General features: G+C 45.1%; 1 pseudogene; it reads left to right on the top strand.

The window, feature by feature from the left end:
- The first annotated feature begins 343 nt into the window (after positions 1-343).
- The window catches only part of LOC147004181 (caspase-9-like), a 25,485-nt pseudogene continuing 6,637 nt past the window's right edge, over positions 344-19,191 (top strand).

Raw genomic sequence — 19,191 nt, 5'->3', positions numbered from 1 at the left:
CCAGGGGTGGTGGCACACACCTGTTAGCCAGGACTCAGGAGGCAGAGGCTAGGTGAGAAACGGGAGGTGGGGTAAGGGCTACATGGAAGTCCCTGGATAATGAGTGTCTGGTTATCTATCCAAACAGCAGGCAGGCTCTGGGTCTTGGCAGGATCAGGCCAGGCAGCTGGTCACAGACCTTGAGACCCGAGGGTGGCAGGCCCTTCCTCTCTTCATCTACTGCTTAGAGGACACAGGCCAAGGCACCCTGGCTTCACTCTTACAAAGCGGTCGGCAAGCAGCCAAGCAGGATCCAGAGGCTGTTAAACCCCTAGACCACCTGTTGCCTGTGGTCCTGGGACCAATGGGACTCACAGCAAAGGAGCAGAGAGTTGTGAAGCTGGACCTGTCACAGCCTGCCTTGGGAAACCTCACCCCAGTGGTGCTGGGGCCAGAAGAGCTCTGGCCTGCTCGCCTCAAGCCAGAGGTTCTCAGACCATAAACACCCAGGCCAGTGGACATTGGTTCTGGCGGAGCTCATGATGTCTGTGAGTATCGAGAGAATGTCTGGTGGGTGTGTGTACTGAGGCTATTGGAGTGTGACTGTGGGTACAGCTTGGATTGAGACTCAGAATTTAATTGTGGTATTTGTCTTAATGAAGGCTCATAGGGGATGAGCGGACGATTCCAGTCAGTCTATAGGAGATGTAATTTTGACAGCCAGTCTGAAAAGCAAAAGTCAGATTTTATTCTTCTTGTTTCTCTCAGTTTTTCTGGGAGATGGGATGGGGCTGTTGATCAGGGTTGGCCTTTGGCTTCTGGTGGGTGTCTGAAATTACCACACCAGACAGAAGGTGTGGGGAAGCTGACTGTCAGGCCTCAGGCCTTCACACATCTGTATTGCATGAAGCATACCCCTCTGTCCCTCCCTCAGTCCTGCCGGGCAGATGTCGTTAGATTCAGCCCTGTCAGCCGGGAATCAAACCCTGGGAAAGTGGAATGGTTTGTCTAAGATGGGAGAGCAACAGAATGTAGGGAACTACGACATGCCAGCGGTGGGCATGTGTGCCCAGGGCGCTGCCACCTACACTGTCACATTAGAGGACATTCTATGTTCTGGTCTCCTTGACATCTGTCACTTTTGTCTGTCTTTGACCATCATTACAAGTGAAACCCTGCCATGGGAGCTCACCTGAGTTTGGTATATTTCACCCATCTGCATTCCGTCACTGCATTTGATTCACGGTGTGGTACAGACCACGGGTCCTTTTCATTCCTAGCTGGTAGTTGTTCCTTTTGCCAATAGCCTGGAGTTACAGATTTAGCAGGGCAGGAACACAAGGCACGAAGCTGGAGCAGCAACTTGTACAAAGGCTGTGTAGCAACGCTTGCTCCCTGCGGTTTTCTCAGCCTGCTTTCTTACTCAGATCAGGACCACCTGCCCAGGGATGGCACTAACCACAGTGGGCCAGGACTTCCCCTGTCAATCACCACAGACTTGCCTACAGGCCAGTCTCATGGCGGCATTTCTCACTGAGAGTTTCTCTTCTCGGCTCTGACTTGTGTGGAGCTGACGTAAAACTAGCCCAGACCCTGTAACTTTTGAAGTCCATTAAAGCAGAGAATCCTCAAGTTCTGCAGGTGCTGTTGGCCGAGGAAGAAGGAAGAGGATTGGTTCTGGAATCGTTTCTGTGTGTAGTGACCTCATGACAGGAGACAGATAATACAGGGGACCCAGTGCCCATCTCCCTCTGGGGAATATCAGTTGGCCTCATTAGGACAGCAGTCTGGGCTTGAAACTTGCTGCTCTTTAAAAAAAAAAAAGATTTATTTATTTTATGTATATGAGTACATTGTCGCTGTCTTCAGACACATCAGAAGAGGGCATCAGATCTCATTACAGATGGTTCTGAGCCACCATGTGGATGCTGGGAATTGAACTCAGGACCTTTGGAAGAGCAGTCAGTGCGGATAACCACTGAGCCATCTCTCTAGCCCTTTGCTCATCTTTTGTGCTGTTCTTTTGTGCTGTTCTTTCTTTCTTTCTTTCTTTCTTTCTTTCTTTCTTTCTTTCTTTCTTTCTTTCTCTCTCTCTCTCTCTCTCTCTTCCTTCCTTCTTTCATTCTTTCTTCTTTCTTTCTTTCTTTCTTTCTTTCTTTCTTTCTTTCTTTCTTTCTTTCTTTCTTTCTTTCTTTCTTTCTTTCTTTCTCCAAGATTTATTTATTGTGTACTTTATACAATAAATTATTTTTATAATATATACATTGTGTGTGTGTCTGTGTGTGTGTCTGCATGCATGCCTGGTGCCCGAGAGTCCACAATAGGGTGTCGTATCTCCTGGAACTGGACTTAAGGATGATTGTGAATTGTGATGTGTTTGCTGGGATTTGAACCTGGATCGTCTGCATGAACTGCTAGTGAGCCACCACTCTATCCCTTACCTCCACCTCCCTTAGTCCTTTCTGCTCTGGAGTTTCATATGAATGGAATCATGTGTTGTGTATCTCTTTGGTTGGCTTGTTTGCTTTAGGATAACTTCTTCCTCTTCATGTTTCCCAGGGCATTCAATTAACTGGCTCCTCTTTAGGCTGTCCCCCAGAGGGGCTGAATCCCAGTTTGTGGCTTTTGAATATGACCTTAGTGAATATTCTTGGCCAGCTCTTTTCAAAGGTGTAAGAGTGTGTTTAACATTCTTGGCAACTCTTAGACACTTTCCAATACTGGCGGTGTCACATGACTCTCCTATTCCGGAGACCCCATTTCCCTGTTACGGGGTTCTCCTTACATCTCCTTGCCTTTTCTTGGATGAACCTCAGCACCCATAGTTCTTCTTTCTCCTGTTTTCTCAGGTGCTCCAGGGAAGATCAGGGGACATGCAGATATGGTGAGTCCTCATGTGGTTAAGGTTTGTCTGTCCCCGAAGCCTGGCTGGGGAGTACGGTTCCAGTCACCACTACCCCATGGCTCCTGAACCCAGAGGGCCCTCTGTCCTCTTTCACCCATCTGCTCCTGTAAAGTCAGAGCTTGAACCTAAAGAAAGGCTACTGCCTCTGGGGTGTCCACTCCAGGACAAGCCACTCAGGCTGTTCACCTCATGTATGTCCTTAGTGCCTCCCATGTGCTGGGGACAAGACCACTCACCCCGCAGAGCCCTGTGCTAGGGAGAAAATTCAGACAGAGGAGTAGATAAATGGAGTGCTCAGACGCATGGGATTGAAACAGGTTGTAGAAGAGGAAGATCAAGGGCCCTGAGCCTGGGTGGTAACTGCCTCAGGAGATCAGAGCCTGGGCCCTGGCCTGCTCTGGTAGAGCCTACCACATGACCCTGCGTTGAGCCCTGGGCCAGCTACAACAAGTGACATGGTATTGTATAATTCCTTTGGGCAAATATGTCTGGGTTGATTTTTGTTGTTGTTGTTGTTGTTGTCTCTTTTGCTTGTTTTTTACTTTTTGGGGGTTGGGGAAGGTTCAAGACAGAGTTTCTTCATGTAGCCCCCGTTTCCCATGAACTCTCTCTGTAGACCAGGCTATCCTCACAGGGATCTACCTGCCTCTGTCTCCCGAGTTCCTGGAATCAAAGGTGTGTGTCACCATCTCCCGCTCCTTGTTTGGTGTTTTAAGGCATTACTATTTTTTTTTTTCGAGACAGGGTTTCTCTGTGTAGCCCTGGCTGGCCTGGAACTCACTCTGTAGACCAGGCTGGCCTCGAACTCAGAAACCTGCCTGCCTCTGCCTCCCGAGTGCTGCGATTAAAGGCGTTCACCACCACGCCTGGCTGGCATTACTATTTTTACGGCTCTGGGTGTTCTCCCTACATGTATGTGTGTGCACCGCGTGTATGCAGTGCCCAGAAGCCAGAAGAGGGTGTCGCATCTCCTAGAACTGGCGTAACAGAAGCCTGGGAGCCACCATGTGGCGCTGGAAATTGAACTGAGGTCCTCTGCAAGAGCAGCCGGTGCTCTTAGTGACTGCACCATCTCTCCAGCCCTCCATTTTAGTATTTTCAAAACTAGAGTTTATTGTTTTGTCCAAGACGTCCTAGAACTCAGTATAAAGCCCCAAAATCTCTTTGAATTCATGACAGTATTCCTTCCCAATGTCCCTGGTTTATGGAGATTTTTTTGGTGGGGTTAGTGGGGGGCAAGAGTTGTTTTGTTTTGTTTTTGAGACAAAGTCTTTCTTTGTAGACTAGTCTTGGAAACAGAGATCCACCCACCTTTGCAATTCAAGTGTTGGCCATTAACTGTGTGCGCTGCCATGCCTGGCTGGGCTTATGAATGGGAGCCCCTGGCTGGGTTATGATTTTCCGTCCCCAAATACTAAGATGGCATGCAGTTCTCTCAGGTCTGCGGCACACACCTGGCATTCGTTCCTGTGCGTTTTCTCACTGGGATATAGGGTGAGGTCCAGACTGCTCCCTCAGTGGACAGGAAGACCCCATGGCCTGTGCTGGCTCTCCAGACCTGACCCTGTAAGTGGGATCCAGGAGTCCTGGCCTTTCCTGAGGGGTGCACTGAGTGCCCTGATGACATTAGAAACCTGTTATTGCACAGGCATACACCCTGGATTCGGATCCCTGTGGCCACTGCCTCATCATCAACAATGTGAACTTCTGCCCTTCCTCGGGGCTCTGCACACGCACCGGATCCAACGTGGACCATGACAAACTTGAACACCATTTCCGTGGGCTGAGCTTCATGGAGGAGGTGAAGTACAACCTGACTGCCAAGGTATAATCGCTGTCCCCCGAGAAGCCTCTGCGTCCATTGACGATGACATGGGCAACTGGTTGAAGCATCTCATTGAGCGAGAGGGGGTTCTGTGGTCTGGCTTTCTTAAGTCTGGCCACTTAACCTCTTAAGCTTCAGTTTCCCAGTTTATGAGCAAGAGTAATTATTTCTACAGAGATAATTATCGTGGGGATTAAATGTCCACCAGAGACTAAGCATAGCCCTTTCCTCCAAATGGTGCCAGTACGTCCACTGTGTCCGTCCCATCTTCAACATTGGGAGCAGTATGCTGTGTCGTGGCCTTTGGCTGGATCCTGCAAGTCAGATCTCCATTGGTGCCCCTGCCTTAACTGTAGCCTTCCCTTTTAGAAAATGATCACGGCTTTAATGGAGATGGGGCACCAGGACCACCGTGCCCTGGACTGCTTTGTGGTGGTCATCCTCTCTCATGGCTGCCAGGTAGGAGGCCTCTCTGCAGTATCCCTGCCCCTTCTGATTTCATGGCCCCCTTAACTTTGGAGAGGAAGTGGCGAGGCCTTTGTCTCTCCTGTTGTGTCTTCAGGGCCCTGTGGTCCTCTAAGGAGTTGCCCTTGTGGGTGGGAGGTTCTTGTGCGCGCCCAACTGGCCAGGAAGAATGACGCTGCAACAGGATCCTTCTGCACACGTTTATTGGGAGAGCTTGATTGTAGAGGCGAAGAGACCCCAAGCCCAGAACTGGTGCTGCTTATATAGGCCTAGGAGAGGCGTTCTCTCTCATCTGATTGGTTAACTTGTCTCTCATCTGATTGGTTAACTTGTCTCTCATCTGATTGGTTAACTTTGGTTAATTCTCAAAACCTCATCTTGGCAAAAGAACCTTTACTGCCTATGTATGTGTGGTGGCCAGCAGTAGCCAACTGCCACTCTGCAACTGCCACTCTGTAACTGCCACTCTGAAACGGCTTCCCACATCTCCCCCTTTTTGTTTTAATAAAATGAGGCTGTTCTAGGCCTGTGCAATTATGTCCATCTGCCGTGGCTCCTGTTTTAGGTCTTTCCTCTAATGTCACAGCCTTTCCTGTCATAGGGTAACCCTATCGCCACTGGGCCCCGTGTCTTAGGTTGGTCTGTGCATGAGGAAAGTTGTCCGTCTCTGGATACCGCAGTGCTGTGTGACAGTAACTGCTAAATGACCTAGGGCGAACTCTACAAAAGAGGCCAGCCAAAAAATGAATTAGTGGGGAAATCATGATCACCCTATCGCGTGCAATGAGGAAACCTCAGTGATGTGCAAGGGCTGATCAATGATCGTTGAGTCTCTCTCATCCCAGTGCAATGGATCCATAAATCCGTGGGGTGCAAGAGCAGAGAACTCAGATGCCAACTAATTCTTGAGCATAGATAACCAAACCTCAGGGGAGGTGCGGTTTTCAATAGCTAAAAGTACCTGAGTTATAATCACCTTGTCACGTTTTTGTTGGGTTCTGAATTTGCATACCAACCAGAGCATGAACACCAGTCCACAGCATATGGCAGCACCAAACAAAATCACTCCCACCCATTCCTTAAAGTAAGAAAATGCAGAGGTAAGCCAAGAGGTAAAGCCTCCAAGGGTCACTGATTCCACTCTGGTTCCATTAAGGTTCAGGATCTGTATCTGCAGCTTCGCCTGCAACCTTTCCAGCTCCTGCGACCAGCTCCCCTTCAGATAATTCGATAGGTCTGTACTTCTAATAAAAGAATCATTAATATACCTAACGGGAGTAGTGCACACATGCGGAGTGGATGCCACACAACTCATTTGTATGAAATCCATCATCTGTTCCATGTTATGTTGTAAAATATCCATTCTCTGATTCACTAACACTAACCCTGAGGCAATATGAGAATCTGCCCTTTTCATGGTAAGCAATGCCTCAGACGATTTTTCTGCTATCTGACTTATAGTGTCAGCAGTATTAATTTGATCTGCCCAATTAGAGATAATCTTTTTCTTTAAAAACCCTACAGGGTGTAAAAGGTTTATCCACATTATGCACAAAGCATAGTGTATGATTTAAATGAAAACTAGTACTCTTATACACCCGTGGCTCTTGAGGAGTTTGTCGTGCATAAGGCACATCCAAAACACATTCCTTTGCAAAAAACAAAGGCTAGGTAGAAGAATTGGGATGTACCAGTAAAGGTACTGGCCATGATCTTACTATGGCCCACAAAGGTATACTTATCCCGGTCTCAATCATCAGGAGTAAGAATAGCAGGATCATCTTGGGATTCATCTTGATCTTTCACGGTCCTTGTCACTCACGTCGGAACCCAAAGTGGATTTTCTTCACCCTGAGGAAAAAAACAAATAACTCCCTGGGATCTGATTAATATAGGATCCGGGCCATACCATTTACTATCAAGGACATTTTTCCATTTGACCATTTCATTGGGTGATTGAGGCCATTGTCTGTGCCTTTTGGCTGGTGATCTTCCAGCATCATCCAATTTTTAAAAATTAAGAGTAAATATTGTAAGGGATAGAGCCATCTTTGGCATCATAGCCTCTATCCCCCCCTTTTTGTTTTCGCAAATATTGTTTCAAAGTACGATGGGCTCTCTCAATAATGCCTTGGCCCTGTGGATTATAGGGCAACACAGTAATACGTTTCACTTGCATTTGTTTGCAAAATTGGCTAAATTTAGAAGAAGTATATGCAGGACCATTCACCACGTCCTCCGTATGCCACGGAATGGGCAAAGGTTCCTCAGCGGCCCCTAGAAAAATCCCAGCCCTTTCTTATCTGCTTTTTCTGTGGCTTTAACTGGTGAAATTCTACCTTGTAAATTTTTTCCAATACCTAGTCCAGGTATATATCCCATTCCTTTCATCATTTCCTTGCTTTTCTGAGAGTAATTTACTGGATAGAATGCTTTTATCCGCTCCTGTATCCATTATACCTTGAAAGGTTTTTCCTTCTATTTGTAAAGATATGTGCTTTCTTTTCAAACCTAGTCTTTCTACCCTGTGTACACTGCTATTGCATATGACCTGTTTTCTTAGGTCGTTCATGTTGTTTAGAATGACTCTAACCTTGAGTTTCCAATTTTAAGCTAACTTTCTGTTACAAGCAAAAGGGTGCCTGCCCTTTTAAGAGCTCCATTTGCAGTTGGCCCTCAGCAGGGCTTTTTCAGCTGTACTTGAGTCCCAGCCACTGTGCAGCTAACTCATCAGTTTCTGCTGTGCAGACTGAGACTGCTTTTTATATTTTTCTACATGAAACACAGAACAACAATCATTCAATCATCCAAACAAAAACAAACATGAGTTGACAGACATATAGACAATTTGGTGCACCAAAACCAGACAATAGACAGGAATAGAACTTGATGTCTCAAAGGGACACAGATATCCTATCTGGAGCTAAAAATCTCTCCATAGGAGCCAGAGAGGAAGCAGGACGTCTCCCGTTTTCCTTCTGTCCCTAGGAGGGCTCTGAAGTAGCTTATTTTCATTTTTTCTCCTTCTTTTAGGAATTCTGCACAGTGGCTGCTTCTAATAGTTACTCCTCTTTCCCTGAGAGCTATCTTTAAGCCTTTGATGAAGGCTAACTCTTTAGTCAAAGTCCTCGAGAGGAGGGTAAATTGACTTAATTTTTTGTTCTTCATTTTTAATATTATCCTTTGTATCTTTATATTTTCCTCTGTATCTTTATATTTTATATTCTTTTTCTCTCTTTATATTTCTTAAGTTACTTATTTTTCTGTGTGCGTCTTCTTTTTCATTTCTCTCTGTTTCTTATATGCCTTCTTGGTACTCCTGCAAAAGTCGCTGCCCTTCCTTAACACAACCCCAGCAAGGAGAATCTAACCTCTCTCCGGACAGAAGGTCTGCTTATAGGCGGCTGCCGAGGAGGCATAGGGAGGGGGCACAAAAGCTAATTTGCCTTCCTCCTCCACCTCGGCTCTTTTATTTTGTCCCCTCTGTCCACCTGATAACACTGTGTCTCCTTTCTTTTTCTTTTTTCTTTTTAAGCCCTTCTCCTCTTCTGACATACTCTCTTGTTGCTCTGTAAGGATTTTCTGACCTGTCTTGACTGCCTCGACACAAAGTTTCAAACAGTAACAAAGTCCATATATCAGAACAAACAAGACCAAAACTATCAGACCTACCCACAAAGGGTCAATGGGAGAAAAAAGCATAACTCATGAACCTTAACTTGTCCCAAAGCCGGGAACCTTAACTTATCCCAAAACCGGGAACCTTATCATCTTGATCCTTTCTTTCCTTCCTTTCCCGTCCTTTCCTTTTTCCTTTCCCCTTTCCTTTCCTTTTTTTCCCTTTCCTTTCTTTTCCCTTTTCTTCACTATTTCCTTTTCATTATCACTGATTCCTTTTATTTTTCCTCCCTTTTCTTTTCTTTTTTATCCACCTTTAACCCAGGGATCAATTTGGGAGACTTACTGGTACCACCGTTCCTCAGCTAAATTGTTCTGAATCCACGCCGGATCCTTCTCAGCAGTCTGTTTTACAGGAACACTTTATTGCCACCGTTCCCCAACTGAAGAGTTCTGAATCCACACCGTATCCTTCTCAGCAGTCTGTTTTACGGAAACACTTTATTAACTGCTCCTTCCCCGAGATGCAGTTCTGAATCCTCCCTGTAGCAGGGGGTCTTCCCTCGTGCCTGAAGATGTTTCTTTTCCTAGGTTTTCGGCACCACTTCTTGTGTGTGCCCAACTGGCCAGGAAGAACGACGCTGCAACAGGATCCTTCTGCACACGTTTATTGGGAGAGCTTGATTGTAGAGGCAAAGAGACCCCAAGCCCAGAACTGGTGCTGCTTATATAGGCCTAGGAGAGGCCTTCTCTCTCATCTGATTGGTTAACTTGTCTCTCATCTGATTGGTTAACTTTGGTTAATTCTCAAAACCTCACCTTGGCAAAAGAACCTTTACTGCCTATGTATGTGTGGTGGCCAGCAGTAGCCAACTGCCACTCTGTAACTGCCACTCTGTAACTGCCACTCTGTAACTGCCACTCTGTAACTGCCACTCTGAAATGGCTTCCCACAGGAGGTGGATGGGGAAGTTCTGACCAGGATGGAGAAAGAAGAAGTAAGACTGGTCTGTGCCTGTCTCTACCCTCGTTCAGAAACCAAAGCAGCTCTCCTGGTTCTCGATGTCTTCTGTGTTTCATGGAGAATGTTCTAGGCCCTTTCCTATTGGGTGGGACACAGGACATTGGGGTCCGTCTGGTGCTTGGACACTAATGTACTAATTCATTGTGGCTCAGCCCCTTCTCCCTCCTCTCACATCCTTCTTGTTTTTTTTTTTTCTTCCTTGTAGCTCCAGCCCTAAGATCTCTTTATTATATGTTAAGTACACTGTAGCTGTCTTCAGACACACCAGATGAGGGCATTCAGATCTCATTACAGATGGTTGTGAGCCAGCATGTGGTTGCTTGGATTTTAACTCAGGACCTCTGGAAGAGCATTCAGTGCTCTTAACCACTGAGCCACCTCTCCAGCCTCAAATCCTTAAGGTTTAAATCAAGGGATTGAGGTCCAATGAGATGGCTCAACTGATAAAGGTGATGGCTGCCAAGCCTAGCAACTTGGAACCCACATGGTGTCTGGAGAGAGCTGACTCCTCCTACAAATTGTTCTCTGACCCCGACATGCACATGGGCACCCATATGCACACTCGCACAAGAACAACAGCAAGATAAATGCAGCGCTGTGTTTAGCTGCTTCAGAGGGTATGGAGGATCAGAAGGCTGGCTGTGGAGGGCTAGGCAAGCCTGGGAATCAGCATTTTGTACACGTGTATGGATGACGCCGGCACTGGTGGTATGAAAACAGTCAGTCTAGACACAGCTGACCTGTGCTCTCAGCCCCCCTGGCTCCCATAGTTAGTGAGTCTGGGTCCCTTGGAATAGGTGCTGACCCATCTACTCCATCTTGGTTAATCTGGTGTCCCCGCTTAGGGCCTTCTGACTGTGGTCCTCCCCACATAAAGCCTTGGGTCAGGCCTCTGGAATTCTTCCTAGAGCCTTCTGTAACTGAGGTGTTTTTGTAACCAAGGTACCTTGTCCCCTAGGCCAGTCACCTCCAGTTCCTGGGTGCTGTCTATGGGACAGATGGATGCTCCGTGTCCATTGAGAAAATTGTGAACATCTTCAACAGGAATGGCTTCCCAGCCTGGGTGGGAAGCCCAAGCTCTTCTTCATCCAGGCCTGTGGTGGTGGTGAGTGACCTGGAGCCCGCTGGGAGCGGGGCTGGCAGGGAACCAGGAGAATGCCACCTTACTGGAGCCCTCACTGGGTCTGAGGCCTTCTCCACACATCTCTGTTATCCATACAGCAGGTTCGCACCTCCCCACCACAGGCCTAGCACCATCAGGGTGCTGTTATGTCACAGGTTTGTGTGACCCTGATATCTTCAGTCCTAGATTTCAGTAAAAACAGCAGGGCAGGGGAGACAGCTCCATCTGTAAAGTGTTTGCCATGAAAGCATGGAGCTCTTGAGTGAGCCAGGCACAGTGGAACCCACCTGTAATCCAATGGCTAGGCAGGTAGAACTAATGGTCCCCATATGGATGCGCACACATGTGCACTCACACACATGGTAACATTAACACACACACATGCTAACATTAGCACACACGGAGCAAAGGAGAGCGTAAAATGACCCTTCAGTTTCCCTTGGCACTGTCCACTGACCTTTGACATCTAGTTAAGACCCCATTTCTACTGTCCCAGGGGGAGTGGACTTAGTATCGAGGAGAAACTAAAGAATTTATCTCCTGGAACTCCCAGGAGCCCAGGGATGTGAGGGACTTTGAGGTTTTGCTCTATGCTTGGTGGTGTATTCTGTTTTCTGTCGCTATAACAGAATACCACAGGCTAGGGAATAAATAAAGGATGGAGGTTTACCACCTCACCATCTAGAAACTGAAAATACAAAACCATGGTGCTGGCTCCAGTGAGGGCTTGTCGAATTCTTGTCGAATTTCAACGTGGTGGACAGCTTCACATGTTAGCTGCTCTTCCTGTAACCACCTCCAGCTACCACCTCCTCCCTCCTTCTCCCCTCCTTCTCAATGACTTTTAAGAGACATCACCTTTGAATTTCAACTTCTGTACTTACAAGATCACTGTAAATAGCCATGCCTGGGGAACACCTTTATTTCATACCACTGACTTGTAAGGGTGTGGTCAAGGTGTGGTGATGGACATATTCTTATTCTTATTCTTACTACTACTAATAATAATAATGATAATTTACATTCCAAATGTTGCCCTACAAAGACTTATTTACTTTGCATATATGAGTGCTCTATCTGCATGTACACTTGCATACCAGAAGAGGGCATCAGATCCCAGTATAGATGGTTGTGAAGCAACATGTGGTTGCTGGCTGGGAATTGAACTCAGGACCTCTGGAAGAACAGACAGTGTTTATAACCACTGAGCCATTTCTCCAGTCCACATGTTTAATCCCAGCACTCAGAAGGTAGAGACTGGTAGATCTCTGTGAGTTCAATGCCAGCCTAGTCTTCAGAGTGAGTTTGCGGCCAACTAGAGCTGTACAATAAGACCCTATGTCTTAGTTAGGGTTTCACTGCTGAGAAGAGACTCACGGCAAAGGCAGCTTTCATAAGGGACAACAGTTAATTGGGGCAGGCTTACAGGTCCTGAGGTTCAGTCCATTCATATCATAGCAGAAAGCATGGCAGCGTCCAGGCAGATATGGTACTGGAGGCAGATATGGAGCTGAGGGTTCTGCATTTTGATCCAACTGCAGCCAGAAGAGACTCTCAGGCAGCTAGGAGGAGGGTGTCTTGCATACCCGGCAGAGCTTCAAACCCACCTCCACAATGATGCACTTCCTCCAACAAGGCCACACCTACTTTAACATCTCCTAATAGTGCCATTTCCCACGGGCCAGGTATATTCACCACAGCCTATCTCAAAAATAAATGAATGAATGAAAAAAATAAATACCTATCTCAAAATATTTGGAGGCAGGGACAGGCAGGTCTCTGAGTTTGAGGCCAGCCTGGTCCACAGAAGTTCTAGGACCGCCAAGGCTACACAGAGAAACTGCCTTGAAAACCCCAAGCCAACCAAAATCAAGCCAAAACCAGAAGACAAAACAACCCTCATATCCCACATACGCCCTCCCCAGTACTCCCAGGGTTCAGGGGTGCCCGGCATGTCCCTATCTTGTTCCCAGTGCTGTTTTCTCTCATACTGACATTAGGGAGAAAGCAGCTGTGCCCCTCCAGCCATGGAGATGTCCTCTTGTTCACCCTATTTCTGCTCTAGGGTGTTCTGAGATGATGCTCCAACCCCAAACCGTGAAAGTCGCAGAGGGAACAAGAAAGAGGGCTGAGTGCGTGCCAGCTCTCAGGATGAGGCTACTTGCAGTCACCTCTGCTGAGTGGGTACCAGTTCCCAGGATGGGACTGCTTGCTTGTCACCTCTCCCAGTCTCCCCACCCCCAATCCCCACACCGATTTCAGAAGCCGGTAGGAATTTGGTCCCCCACACATGAACTCTTCAGATTTCTTGGCAAGGCCATCAAGGCCTTTGATGACCTGGACCCTGCCGCTGTGCCTGCCCTGGCTTTCCTCAGCACAGCCTTCCCAGAGCACCCAGTGTGTTCACCTGCTGAGCCATCTCTCTAGCACCCAATTCTTCCTGTCCCCCTGCTTACAATTTATTGCCATTGCCTCCAGGAAGTCTTCCCTAGTGCTCCCTTCCTTGACAAGGCTAATCCCAGCACTTGGGAAGCAGAAGCAGGAGGGTCTCTGTGAGTTCCAGGCTCAGTAGTCTTCATAGTGAGTCCCAGGACAGCCAGAGCTATAGAGAGAGACCAAACAATAGTTTCAGGCTAACCTGGGCTATATGAGATCCTGTCTACCCTCCAAAATTGTTCCCTCTTGTGGATTTTGTCTAGCTTTGCCTTAACCAGGAAGTATGGCCTGCTGTTTAATGCTGTTGCCACCTGGTGGTGCCATGTCACCTATGATCAGAAGCAGTGACATCCCCTCTCAGGCCTGGCTGGGTATCCTGTACACACACATGCAGATGTCACATGCAGATGTCAGCCCAGGATTTTGGTGGCTCTGTTGTTGCTGTTTTCTTTTCTTTTTTTTTTTTTTTTTTAATTTTTAATATTTTTATTACATATTTTCCTCAGTTACATTTCCAATGCTATCCCAAAAGTCCCCCATAGCGCCCCCCACTTCCCTACACACCCATTCCCATTCTTTTGGCCCTGGCATTCCCCTATATTGGGGCATATAAAGGTTGCAAGTCCAATGGGCCTCTCTTTCCAGTGATGGCCGACTAGGCCATCTTTCGATACATATGCAGCTAGAGACAAGAGCTCCGGGGTTCTGGTTAGTACATCATGTTGTTCCAACAATAGGGTTGCAGATCCCTTTAGCTCCTTGGGTACTTTCTCTAGCTTCTCCATTGGGAGCCCTGTGATACATCCAATAGCTGACTGTGAACATCCACTCCTGTGTTTGCTAGGCCCCGGCATCGTCTCACAAGAGACAGCTATATTTGGGTCCTTTCAGCAAAATCTTGCTAGTGTATGCAATGGTGTCAGCGTTTAGAAGCTGCTTATGGGATGGATCCCTGGATACGGCAGTCTCTAAATGGTCCATCCTTTCATCACAGCTACGAACTTTGTCTCTGTAACTCCATCCCTGGGTGTTTTGTTCCCAATTCTAAGAAGGGGCACAGTGTCCACACTTTGGTCTTCATTTTTCTTGAGTTTCATGCGTTTAGCAAATTGTATCTTATATCTTGGGTATCCTAAGTTTTGGGCTAATATCCACTTATCAGTGAATACATATTGTGTGAGTTCTTTTGTGATTGTGTTACTTCACTCAAGATGATGCCCTCCAGGTCCATCCATTTGGCTAGGAATTTCATAAATTCATTCTTTTTAATAGCTGAGTAGTACTCCATTGTGTAAATGTACCATAATTTCTGTATCCATTCTTCTGTTGAGGGACATCTGGGTTCTTTCCAGCTTCTGGCTATTATAAATAGGGCTGCTATGAACATAGTGGAGCATGTGTCCTTCTTACCGGTTGGGACATCTTCTGGATATATGCCCAGGAGAGGTATTGCTGGATCCTGCGGTAGTACTATGTCCAATTTTCTGAGGAACCGCCAGACTGATTTCCAGAGTGGTTGTACAAGCTTGCAATCCCACCAACAATGGAGGAGTGTTCCTCTTTCTCCACATCCTCGCCAGCATCTGCTGTCACCTGAATTTTTGATCTTAGCCATTCTGACTGGTGTGAGGTGGAATCTCAGGGTTGTTTTGAGTTGCATTTCCCTGATGATTAAGGATGTTGAACACTTTTTCAGGTGCTTCTCTGCCATTCGGTATTCCTCAGGTGAGAATTCTTTGTTCAGTTCTGAGCCCCATTTTTTAATGGGGTTATTTGACTTTCTGGAGTCCACCTTCTTGAGTTCCTTATATATATTGGATATTAGTCCCTTATCTGATTTAGGATAGGTGAAGATCCTTTCCCAATCTGTTGGTGGTTTTTTTGTCTTATTGATGGTGTCTTTAGCCTTGCAGAAGCTTTGCAGTTTCATGAGGTCCCACTTGTAAATTCTCGATCTTACAGCACAAGCCATTACTGTTCTATTCAAGAATTTTTCCCCTGTGCCCATATCTTCAAGGCTTTTCCCCACTTTCTCCTCTATAAGTTTCAGTGTCTCTGGTTTTATGTGAAGTTCCTTGATCCACTTAGACTTGACCTTAGTACAAGGAGATAGGAATGGATCGATTCGCATTCTTCTACATGTTACCAACCAGTTGTGCCAGCACCATTTGTTGAAAATGCTGTCTTTCTTCCACTGGATGTTTTTAGCTCCCTTGTCGAAGATCAAGTGACCGTAGGTGTGTGGGTTCATTTCTGGGTCTTCAATTCTATTCCATTGGTCTATTTGTCTGTCACTATACCAGTACCATGCAGTTTTTATCACAATTGCTCTGTAGTAGAGCTTTAGGTCCGGCATGGTGATTCCACCAGAGGTTCTTTTATCCTTGAGAAGAGTTTTTGCTATCCTAGGTTTTTTGTTATTCCAGATGAATTTGCAGATTGCACTTTCTAATTCGTTGAAGAATTGATTTGGAATTTTGATGGGGATTGCATTGAATCTGTAGATTGCTTTTGGCAAGATAGCCATTTTTACAATGTTGATCCTGCCAATCCATGAGCATGGGAGATCTTTCCATCTTCTGAGATCTTCTATAATTTCTTTCTTCAGAGACTTGAAGTTTTTATTATACAGATCTTTCACTTCCTTAGTTAGAGTCACGCCAAGATATTTTATATTATTTGTGACTATTGAGAAGGGTGTTGTTTCCCTAATTTCATTCTCAGCCTGTTTATTCTTTGTGTAGAGAAAGGCCATTGACTTGTTTGAGTTAATTTTATATCCAGCTACTTCACCGAAGCTGTTTGTCAGGCTTAGGAGTTCTCTGGTGGAATTTTTAGGGTCACTTATATATACTATCATATCATCTGCAAAAAGTGATATTTTGACTTCATCTTTTCCAATTTGTATCCCTTTGATCTCCTTTTGTTGTCGAATTGCTCTGGTTAGGACTTCAAGTACAATGTTGAATAGGTATGGAGAAAGTGGACAGCCTTGTCTAGTCCCTGATATTAGAGGGATTGCTTCAAGCTTCTCACCATTTACTTTGATGTTGGCTACTGGTTTGCTGTAGATTGCTTTTATCATGTTTAGGTATGGGCCTTGAATTCCTGATCTTTCCAAGACTTTTATCATGAATGGGTGTTGGATCTTGTCAAATGCTTTTTCCACATCTAACGAGATGACCATGTGGTTTTTGTCTTTGAGTTTGTTTATATACTGGATTACGTTGATGGATTTCCGTATATTGAACCATCCCTGCATCCCTGGGATGAAACCTACTTGGTCAGGATGGATGATTGTTTTGATGTGTTCTTGGATTCGGTTAGCAAGAACTTTATTGAGGATTTTTGCATCAATATTCATAAGGGATATTGGTCTGAAGTTTTCTATCTTTGTTGGGTCTTTTTGTGGTTTAGGTATCAGAGTAATTGCGGCTTCATAGAATGAGTTGGGTAGAGTACCTTCTGTTTCTATTTTGTGGAATAGTTTGTGAAGAACTGGGATTAGATCTTCTTTGAAGGTCTGATAGAACTCTGCACTAAACCCATCTGGTCCTGGGCTTTTTTTAGTTGGGAGACTATTAATGACTGCTTCTATTTCTTTGGGGGATATAGGACTGTTTAGATCATTAACCTGATCTTGATTCAACTTTGTTACCTGGTATTTGTCTAGGAACTTCTCCATTTCATCCAGGTTCTCCAGTTTTGTTGAGTATAGCCTTTGGTAGAAGGATCTGATGGTGTTTTGGATGTCTTCAGGATCTGTTGTTATGTCTTCTTCTTCATTTCTGATTTTGTTAATTAGGATGCTTTCCCTGTGCCCTCTAGTGAGTCTGGCTAAGGGTTTATCTATCTTGTTGATTTTCTCAAAGAACCAGCTCCTTGATTGGTTGATTCTTTGAATAGTTCTTCTTGTTTCCACTTGGTTGATTTCGCCCCTGAGTTTGATTATTTCCTGCCATCTACTCCTCTTGGGTGAATTTGCTTCCTTTTGTTCTAGTGCTTTTAGGTATGTTGTCAAGCTGCTAATGTGTGCTCTCTCTAGTTTCCTTTTGGAGGCACTCAGAGCTATGAGTTTTCCTCTTAGAAATGCTTTCATTGCGTCCCATAAGTTTGGGTATGTTGTGGCTTCATTTTCATTGAACTCTAAAAAGTCCTTAATTTCTTTCTTTATTCCTTCCTTGACCAAGGTATCATTGAGAAGAGTGTTGTTCAGTTTCCACGTGAATGTTGGCTTTCTATTATTTATTTTGTTATTGAAGATCAGCCTTAGTCCATGGTGATCTGATAGGATGCATGGGACAATTTCAATATTTTTGTATCTGTTGAGGCCTGTTTTGTGACCAATTATGTGGTCAATTTTGGAGAAGGTACCATGAGGTGCTGAAAAGAAGGTATATCCTTTTGTTTTAGGATAGAATGTTCTGTAGATATCTGCCAGATCCATTTGATTCATAATTTCTGTTAGTTTCTGTGTCCTTGTTTAGTTTCTGTTTCCATGATCTGTCCATTGGTGAAAGTGGTGTGTTGAAGTCTCCCACTATTATTGTATGAGGTGCAATGTGTGCTTTGAGATTTACTAAAGTTTCTTTAATGAATGTGGCTGCCTTTGTATTTGGAGCATAGATATTCAGGATTGATAGTTCCTCTTGGAGGATTTTACCTTTGATGAGTATGAAGTGTCCCTCCCTGTCTTTTTTAATGACTTTGGGTTGGAAGTCAGTCTTATCAGATATTAGAATGGCTACTCCAGCTTGTTTCTTCATACCATTTGCTTGGAAAATTGTTTTCCAGCCTTTCATTCTGAGGTAGTGTCTATCTTTTTCTCTGAGATGAGTTTCCTGTAAGCAGCAAAATGTTGGGTCTTGTTTGTGTAGCCAGTTTGTTAGTCTATGTCTTTTTGTCGGGGAGTTGAGTCCATTGATATTAAGAGATATTAAGGAAAAGTAATTGTTGTTTCCTGTTATTTTTGTTGTTAAAGTTGGCATTCTGTTCTTGTGGCTGTCTTCTTTTAGGTTTGTTGAGGGATTACCTTCTTGTTGTTTCTAGGGCGTGGTTCCTATCCTTGTATTGGTTTTTTTCTGTTATTATCCTTTGAAGGGCTGGATTCGTGGAGAGATAATGTGTGAATTTGGTTTTGTCGTGGAATACTTTGGTTTCTCCATCTATGTTAATTGAGAGTTTGGCTGGGTATAGTAGCCTGGGCTGGAGTTTGTGTTCTTTTAGTGTCTGTATAACATCCGTCCAGGATCTTCTGGCTTTCATAGTCTCTGGTGAGAAATCTGGTGTAATTCTGATAGGCTTGCCTTTATATGTTACTTGGCCTTTTTCTCTTACTGCTTTTAGTATTCTATCTTTATTTAGAGCATTTGTTGTTCTGATTATTATGTGTCGGGAGGTGTTTCTTTTCTGGTCCAGTCTATTTGGAGTTCTGTAGGCTTCTTGTATGTTCATGGGCATCTCTTTCTTTAGATTTGGGAAGTTTTCTTCTATAATTTTGTTGAAGATGTTTGCTGGTCCTTTGAGTTGAAAATCTTCATTCTCATCCACTCCTATTATCCGTAGGTTTGGTCTTCTCATTGTGTCCTGTATTTCTTGGATGTTTTGAGTTAGGATCTTTTTGCATTTTACATTTTCCTTGATTGTTGTGCCGATGTTCTCTATGGAATCTTCTGCACCTGAGATTCTCTCTTCCATCTCTTGTATTCTGTTGCTGATGCTCGTATCTATGGTTCCAGATTTCTTTCCTAGGGTTTCTATCTCCAGTGTTGCCTCATTTTGGGTTTTCTTTATTGTGTCTACTTCCCTTTTTAGGT

Source organism: Mus caroli, unplaced genomic scaffold (genome assembly GCF_978045245.1).
Source record: "Mus caroli unplaced genomic scaffold, Mus_caroli_1 scaffold_6, whole genome shotgun sequence".
In the NCBI taxonomy this organism is placed as follows: domain Eukaryota; kingdom Metazoa; phylum Chordata; class Mammalia; order Rodentia; family Muridae; genus Mus; species Mus caroli.
Note: the sequence above shows the minus strand (reverse complement) of the source record. Positions and strands in the feature narration are given on the sequence as shown.